We start from the raw sequence: 9,343 nt of genomic DNA, 5'->3' as shown, positions 1-9,343 counted from the left end.
GAGTGGGAGATAAGTTCCTTTTAGGCTGGATCAGTCTGAGAAGATGATTTACTCCTGAGGTCTCTGTGGCTGCACCATTGTGCCTCCACTCCTGTGTTGTCCTTTCCTCTTGACCTTCTTGCACACACATCCTCTTGTATCACATGACACATGTGAGTCACGTTGGAGAGCCACCCTTCAGGTGGGAATCCCTGGAGAGTGCCCCTGGTGCCCCTGGGGCTGGGCTTGGCTATCTCCCATTTACTCTGTGGTCCATTTTATGGTTGGGGCTTAACTATTGTTAAGCCCACTCTAGTGACTTATTAATTTCATTTTAGGGGGTCATTTCCTGGGGCAGAGTCCCCAGTGCAGGGCGGACACTCCCCCAGCTGTCCCACAGAGTTGTGTGGTTGCCAGGGAACCCTGAGACCCTCTGCTCGCCTCATCAGATCCAGGGGCTTAAAGCAGAGAAGCCTGCTGTCTGCAGCAGACAGGGCTGTCTTCGTTGCTCGGCATGGAATCCCCAGCACAACTTTCTGTCTCAATGTCTCAACCTGGAACTGTGCACATGCCTAATCTGCAGCCACCAGCTTGCACTCCTGGGAGCCATGAGGCCCTGACAGGGCTCCATACCATGGTCAATATAAACCTGAAAACACACTGCATATATTTTTTTGCTTTGGCAGCTAGGAAGCTCCGTGCCAACATGGGAGTTGTAAGAATTGTACCCCCCCCCTTTTTTTTTTACAGGCATACTGTTTTTATTAATATTTAAACCAATTTTATAATTGAAATAAAACTATAATAGGCAGAGCTTTTAAGATTGAAAGCAAATGATTGTTGACATACAATTATAATAGGCAGGGCTTTTAATGGAGCAGCAGATTACAGATTACAAAAGGCAGATTACAGACAAAAGCCGTGGAGTTGGAAGTAAAACCCACCATTGACTACATGGGAAGTCCTTGGTTGCTGACAGAATCTCCGACTTGAGTCAGTAATGAAGTGCAGGATCGGTAAACGCGAGCAGACATGGCAGATTCCAACCTGTAGATGGTTTTCCCGGAACAGGGAAGAATTGTACCCTTAACTGACTTTCTGCTCTCATTTCTTTATCAACATCTTTATTCTTCTTGTTCTGCCTTTTCTGACTTCATAGGTGCTTGGGGACACAGAAGGTGAGCTTCATTTGCTTATCTACAAGATAAGGAAAAGCCCATCTGCTTGGATTCTTCTGAGGATCACAGGAAAGGAGGGCCCTCTGCTGAGTAGGCTGGACGGGGCTGTTCTGCTGATGTTGGGGTTTGGTAAAGTCACACTCGGCTGTGGACTCCAGGGAGCCACCTCCATTGTGAGCGCCTGCAGCTCTTAGGAATGGGGCCAGGGATGTGACCCAGAAATGCTCCTAGTCCTGGAGGCTGAGTCCTGATAACCCCCTCCCCAGAAATGCTCCTGGTCCCGGGGTCTGAGTCCTAATATCTCCCCTGCCCCAAGAGAGTCAGCTCTGTGAGGTCCAGCTCGGGGCCAAGACATGGTGTTTCTCTTGTTTCTTTCTCCTCTTCCTATTCCTCACCCCAGATCTCTCTTCTCACCGAGCATGCTGATGGTGGGGCTCCCCCATATGACGCTCCAGACAACCTCTTCCCTTTGCCCTCTACCTCCTCCTGAATGCCCTCAGGATGCCCTCCTCCACCTGGGTACTAGTGAGTGGGCAGGATCTCCCACCCCATGGGCCTCTGGAAACCCGGAAATGAGGGCAACTAAACTTTCTGGTCAAGGCTCTGGTTTTTCCAGTAGTCATGTATGGATGTGAGAGTTGGACTGCGAAGAAAGCTGAGCACCGAAAAATTGATGCTTTTGAACTGTGGTGTTGGCGAAGACTCTTGAGAGTCCCTTGGACTGCAAGGAGATCCAACCAGTCCATTCTAAAGGAGATCAACCCTGGGATTTCTTTGGAAGGAATGATGCTAAAGCTGAAACTCCAGTACTTTGGCCACCTCATGCGAAGAGCTGACTCATTGGAAAAGATTCTGATGCTGGAAGGGATTGGGGGCAGGAGGAGAAGGGGACGACCGAGGATGAGATGGCTGGATGGCATCATGGACTCGATGGACACGAGTCTGAGTGAACTCCGGGAGTTGGTGATGGACAGGGAGGCCTGGCGTGCTGCGATTCATGGGGTCACAAAGAGTCGGACACGACTGAGCGACTGAACTGAACTGAACTGAAACTTTCTGGAAAGGCTAGGATGTCCTGATATGTGTAAATTTCCCATCATAGACGTCTTGCTTAACGGAGATGGGGCCGGGTGGGCACCTTCCCTCCTGTTTTGGGAAGATCTCGGCGTGCCCATGAACACAGGCAACCCCAAAGCTGTGGCTTCACGGAGGAGAAGATTGCTGCTCTCTGGGTGTGCGGGAAGCAGGAATCTGCAATTCTGCATGTGAGCTCTGGCCTCAGACTTCAAGTTCACCCAACTGGGACCGCTGGAAGCTGTGGGTCCACGGGGGAGGCTGGGGAGATGCCCGGTGGGTAGACGTGAGTGGAGGACATTCTTGTTCAAGAGATGCCTTGGGGTAGGGGAGGGCTGGCGGGCTGGGGGTGGGCCAGTCAGAGACCCGAGCCCCGCTGTCCTTTTCCCCTTGGCTGCCGTGTTTTGTTCATCTTGGGTCCCAACTCTGCAGAGTGGTGAGGCGTGCCCTCAGATATAGGACACTGGCCACATGCTCTCATTGACCATGCAGGACCCCCAGCATGGGACCGCGAGCCATGACCTGGCCAGCGTGGATCCTCAAAGGGGGTGGTCCTGGGGTGCCCCCATGCTTGGCTTCCTCCGCTTGTTCCGTGTCCTGGGTCAGGCCTCTGGTCCAGGACCTCGCTGCTCTGGCTTGACCGCTCCCCGCCAAGGGCGCGGCACACAGGCGCTCTGTGACTGTACAGTCAGTGGGTGCCGTGGGGTTAAGGTGGTCTGAACGTAGACTGTGTTACACCCACCAGGTGCAAAGGAGCTCTTCCCAGACTCAGTTGTAAACACTGCAGCCCCTCCAGCTCTGTTTCATGCCTTCCTTCCTTCCCTCAACGCATGTCCCTTGGACAGCCCGGCTACCCCATGGCTCTCGTATCCCTCACCCCATCACTCAGAACCCCACTGACCGGCCAAAGTGCGGAGGTCTGGGCTTGCAGGGCAGCTGCACAGGGACGCCTTCGCCTGAATGGCCCGGGAGACTGTGCTTGTCACCTGCCTTGTCTGCCCTGCGTGCCGTGTGTGCACTTGAGTTTGTGGCACTGCTGCTTCCACCAGGTACAAACCTGATGCCACCCACCCCCTCTTCTTCCACAGCGGACCCGACGTCTTGACCGGGCTCTCATGCCCTTGCTGCTTCCAACGCGTCTGCTCTCTGTCCTCCGAGCTGGCCGGGCGGCCATCATTCCTTTCTCTTTTAAATTATTTATTTATTTATGGCTGTGCTGGGTCTTCCTTGTTGCCATTGTGGTGTGTGGGCTTCTCACTGCAGTGGCCTCTCTTGCTGCAGGTCACAGGCTCTGGGGCGCACGGGCTTCGTTGCTCCATGGCGTGTGGGATCTTCCTGGACCAGGGATCAAGCCTGGGTCCCCTGCACTGGCAGGCAGATTCTTAGCCGCTGAGCCACCAGGGAAGCCGGTCCTGTCTTTATTAGGACCACACAGTACTCTGGGGGTTGTTTCCCCATAAGTATAACCTCTTCTGCAGATGGCCTGCCTGCCCGTGTTGTGATCGCCCCCCCAGCTTGCTACACCCTCCAGTGACATCTTTTCCTGCCCCAGGCGCCTCTGCTCAGTGGAGTCTGTTGGGGCCCAGGGTGCAGCTGGGACGTGCTGTGGAGCCTGCTCCTGGTTGAGCCCTACTCAGAGCTGGCGGCATCTGCATGACCCAGGACGTGGGCAGAGTGATGTCCGGGGTGGGGATGGGGTGGTGACTTTGGGGGTCAGAGGTTGCTGCTTCTAGAATCTGAACCATCAGACGTGGTGCTTCCTTTTTCGTCACTGGAAGCACATGCTGCAACAGTTTGTCCTTTCTATGGAGGGGTGGTCCAGAGCGCCCCTGACTGCTGCCTCTAAGAAGAGGGGAGGATGAGGCAGCCCCTGGAACGTGTGTGTCTCACCAAGGCCTTTAGTGGTCTGGCTCTGCCTTGCTTATTTGGCCCGATAAACTCAGTGCTGTTGATAAACTGATCCCTGTGATTAGCTGTGGACCGAGACACAGGCTCTCTGGTCTATATGGTGACTGAGGCCAGGGGAGCTGGCGCCGCCTGGGGGACTGTAGGTGTATATTGTCGTTCTTCCCATGGGGATGTGCATTCTTTCTTTCTTAAAAAGTACGTTTGTCTGTGGCTGTGCCAGGGCTTCGTGGCAGCGCATCGGGTCTTCAGCCTTTGTTAGGGCATGCAAATCTTCCGCGGTGGCATGTGAACCCCTAGCTGCAGTGTGTGGGATCCACTTCCCTGACCAGGGCTCGAACCCCGGGCTCTCTGCTTTGGGAGCGTGGAGTCTTACCCACTGGACCTCCAGGGAAGGGAGGGGAGATCCCTCCCCTGGGTTGGGAAGATCCCCTAGAAAAGAAAATAGCAACCCACTCCAGTATTCTTGCCTGGAGAGTCCCATGGACAGAGAGGCCTGGCAGGCTACAGTCCATGGGGCTGCAAAAGAGTTGGACATGACTTAGTGTCTAAACCTACCTACTCCCATCCTGGGGGCCCAGGGGCAGGTCCTGATGGCATTTCCATTCAATGACTCGATGAGCTATTAAGAGGCTGAGAGAGCTGGTGGAGGATGTGTGTTATTGCTAATCCTTCTTTTCACCCGGGTTAGGAAAGGATGCGTTTGCTTGGGTGGTTGCATACCCGGTCTGTGGGACTCTATTCGTCTGCTCTGGCAGAGACCGCCCCCCCGCACCGCCCCCACCCCCTACCGCTCCGCCGCCCCCAGCACAGCCCTGTGACCCAGGCTGGCTTTGGTGGGGCCTGTGCGGATTCGCGTCCTCCTCCAGGACCTTCAGGAATTGCCCTGAGGCATGATGGGACCAACACTCATCCTTTATCTCCTTGAAGGTGGTACTGATCTCTGACGCCTCCTTTCCTGGAATGTGATGCTGTTTCTGATTCGTGATGTTGGCTAAGGAGGGGTCTGTTTCGAAGCCTTCCAGTCTCTCCCATTGCTCTCACCCCAGAGAGCAGAACCAACGTGGAAAGGGCACCGACTGCTAAGTATGACGACCCCGGGTGTTCATTTGGGGCTCAGAGAATTCACTCCTCGATGGGTCTGTGGCACCCGTAGTTCCGTGTAAGATGGACTTCGAATGGGACTGCCCTTACTACCTGGAGTTTGTCGGTCCCTTTCTAGCAGGCACCTTCATGAGACATCACGTTCCTGGTGTCCAAGCCAGTTCAGGCCCAGTGTCCTCCAGTCCTCCAGATGTTGGGGTGTTCTGCATCCCCCTTGGGTTATCAGCTGAATAAATGGACAAGTTCCCGTTTGGAGGAGCATTGGGGAAAATATTGCAACGTGTACTGGCTGTTATCCTGTGGGGTCCTTCCTCCTTGGGAATCAGCTGGCTCTTCAGTCAATGAGTCCTGAGTCTAAAGATTGAGTCAGGAATGGGAGCTGGGCTGCAGCGTGTCAGCAGCTCCTTTGGCACCTTTTCTGTTTGCTTATTCCTGTTTTCCTTAGCCCTTAATCTTAAAGGTGAGCTCACTAGGCAACATTTCACATTCTTCTTTTCTAAACACGTGCAACGGGCTTTCCTGGTGGCTCAGTGTAAAGAACCCATCTGCTAATGCAGGAGATGTTACAGACTCAGGTTCGATCCCTGGGTTGGGAAGATCCCCTAGAAAAGAAAATAGCTACCCACTCCACTATTCTTGCCTGGAGAGTCCCATGGACAGAGAGGCCTGGCAGGCTACAGTCCATGGGGCTGCAAAAGAGTTGGACATGACTTAGTGTCTAAACCTACCTACTCCCATCCTGGGGGCCCAGGGGCAGGTCCTGATGGCTTTTCCATTCAATGACTGGATGAGCTATTAAGAGGCTGAGAGAGCTGGTGGAGGGGGTCTTACCTACCCTGTTGATTCCTTTCCTGGATTAGAAGGAAATAGGGATGAGAAATCACTTAGTTAAAGAAAGACTGACTCTCTTCCCCAGCTCCCCCTTAGTGAATTTGCAGGCCAACCACGTGGGCAAGAAAGACAGTGTTTAGAGAAGATCAGGGACGTCAGCAGGCCTGCGTGCCGTGGAAAAATAATGAAGAATCTGACCTTCTGCCTTAATGATTAACTGAGATAGCACCCCCCTTTCCCTTTAAAATCGTCACGGCTGAGCAGAATCTTCAGCAGGGTCTCTGCACATAAGTCTGCCATCTCCCCAGATTGCCGGCTTTTCTGAATAAAGTCCTTGCTTCTCCACCGAAGCCTGCCTTTCAGTTTATTGGCTGTTGAGTGGGGGCGAGTGGCTGAACCTGCACTTGTTTACAAGGGGATCGTGGCTTTTTATTGCTGGGTCTTCCCCCAGCCATCGGTCCATCTGTACTGGATTTCTTCTGTTGGCACAAACCAAGAAGTGCCCTTGTCTGTCCCGTCTCCTTACGCTCGGTCAGGACGCTCTGCAGGCCTCACTCTGGGGCCGGCCTCCAGCCTGGCTGCTCATCATGATGACCGCAAAGTCTAGGCCCCTGGGGGAAACGAGCCGCCCCCTGGCCTTGCGCGCTTGGGTCCCACTTCCCCAGGACCATCTGTGGGCCGGGTTCATGATAGCCTGTCCTGCCTGCTGTCAGCCCTGCCTTCTTTATGGGACACGACCACCCTGATTGTTGTGGTCGTGTAGAAGCCCCTCCATTTCCGCATCCCCTCTGTCCTCCGGGCCCTTCCCTAGACCTCTCCGGCCTGGCAGCCCGTCCACCCCAGGTGCCCATTTCTCAAGCCTTCGAGTCCCTTCACCACCGCCCGCCACAGCCGTCCTGCCTTTTCAGCTTCGACCAGAGTGGCGGTCACCGGTTCGGGCTCTGGGAGTCCCCCTGGGTGTCTGCACCGTGCCCTGGGGTCCCTGCTGGAGTTGACCCCGTGTCTCGGGACGTGCTACAGAGGGAGCCGGCCCCTCCCAGGCAGCTCTGTGTTCCCGCTCTGATCAGCCAGGAGCCCCCCGGGGCACAGTCCTCCCTTATCCGCAGTGTGTCCCTGACTCTCGGAGGCCCGGGGGGCAGGGTGGGGTGCTAGCTGCCTCGAGAGGGACAGCCCTCTGCCTTGTCCCCGACTGCTGGTAGCTCCTTCTTGGGGCCACATCCAAGGACCCTAGCGCTGAGTCACTGGGAGTGAGAACCTGCAGGGCGTAAGTCTCCATCCCATAACTCAGGGTCCTTGGGTTTTTTTTTTCTGGCTCTGAGTCCTGGCATGGCGGATCTTTGTTCCTCAACCAGGGCTCGAACCTGTGCCTCCTACAATGGAAGCACGGGAATCCTAACCCAGGGACTCCCGGGGAAGTCCCAGTTTTCTCAGCTTTGACATGACAGCCCCACCTTGGTCGGGTTATGGCTTCCTTGAACTTCAGCCACTTAGACTCCTGGGCTCCGGGCTTGGTCTGCAGCGTCCCTTTGACTTGCCCTCCCGGGCGGGGAGAGCCTCAGAGAAGCCCCCGGGGTTCACGTGAGCTTGCTGTGGCCCGTCACTCACCTCAGCTTTTGTCGCCCACGTGACTCAAACGCGTGAACCCCGACACTGACACCCTCAGCACTTCCCCACCCCATTCTCCCCAGTGACTTTGCACCTGCACCCCTGCACCCCTGTACCCCCTGCACCCCTGCACCCCCTGCCGACAGCCAGAGGCCTCAGTGCCGGGCGGCAGCGGGGGGCTGGGCGTGGAGGGACCCTCTTCCTTGTCTTCTGGGGCTGCGCCTGCATGGACTGGCTCGGGTTGGCTTCTGGAGGTAGATGCTGAGATGGGTGTGGGTACCAGACGGTTATCAGGGTTGGCACCTGTGCAAGGGATGGGGAAGAGGTGGGTTTAGAGCGAGAGGCAGGCCCTGGGTGTGGGCTGCCTGGAGGTGGGACCAGGGCCGGTGGGCAGGGGAAAAGCGGGCAGAGGGCGCTGACCACTCTGTCCGAGGGAGGGGGTGGTCCTTTGTGGAAGCGGCGTGGGGACTGCGCAGCGCAGTGGGCCTGCCCGGCCTCTGTCACCCTGCTCCCTCTGTGCATGCCTTCCACCAAGTCCACTGGCCACCGCTCACCCGCTTGGTGTCAGCTCGCAAGGTGGGCATTCTCCCGACCCCCCGCAGCGGGTCCGCCACACTGAGCCACATGTGCTTGGTTGGCCTTGACCATCCTCTCCCCGAGCACAGTCATCCTGGTGGTCTTGTCGCGTGGTCTCCAGTGCGGAGCACAGAAGGGATGCTCAGTGAACAGTGCTGAATGCAGCTCTGAGCACCCGCTCTGGGCGGGCTGTGTGGCCTGCGTGATTTTATTCACCTTTCACCGAGAGCAGGTACAGGTAGCCCCGTGTGGTTGTTGTCATTCTGTTGCTAAGGCATGTCCAACTCTTTGTGGACTGCAGCACACCAGGCTTCCCTGTCCTTCACCATCTCCTGGAGTTTGCTCAGACTCATGTCCGCTGAGTCGGTGATGCCATCCAATTCCCTTCTCCTGCCCTCAGTCTTTCCCAGCATCAGGATCATTTCCAGTGAGTTGGCTCTTCTCATCAGTGGCCAAAGTATTGGAGCTTCAGCTTCAGCGTCAGTCTTTCCAATGAATATTCAGGGTTGATTTCCTTTAGGATTGGCTGGTTTGATCTCCTTGCAGTCCAAGGGACTCTCAAAAGTCTTCAACACCACAGTTCAAAAACATCAATTCTTTGGTGCTCAGCCTTCTGTATGGTCCAACTCTCACATCCATACATGACTACTGGAAAAAACATAGCTTTGACTAGTTGGCAAAGTGATGCCTCTGCTTTTTAATTTGCCATCTGGGTTTGCCATAGCTTTTCTCCAAGGAGCAAGTGTCTTTTACTTTCATGGCTGCAGTCACCATCTTCAGCGATTTCGGAGCCCAAGAAAATCTTCACGTTACAGATGGGAAACCTGAGACCCAGACCTTCCTGTCACAAGGCCACCACCCGCAGCAGCCATAGAGGCCAGGTCAGGCACCCAGGTTCCCCTCTTTGCAAATGGCCCCTGACTCATCCCTGGGCCCAGGTGTCTGTCTTCAGGAGATGCTGCAAACCTCAGCTGCAGACTGTCTTTGAAAGACCCCCAAACCCAAACTGGATTTATCCCTGCGGTCCAAGAGCAGGAGGAGCCACCTGCGGAGGGGTTTGGTCCTACCACTGGGGACCATGGTCTGGATGC

This window comes from Budorcas taxicolor, chromosome 21 (genome assembly GCF_023091745.1).
Source record: "Budorcas taxicolor isolate Tak-1 chromosome 21, Takin1.1, whole genome shotgun sequence".
In the NCBI taxonomy this organism is placed as follows: Eukaryota; Metazoa; Chordata; class Mammalia; order Artiodactyla; family Bovidae; genus Budorcas; species Budorcas taxicolor.
This window is presented reverse-complemented; position numbering follows the sequence as displayed.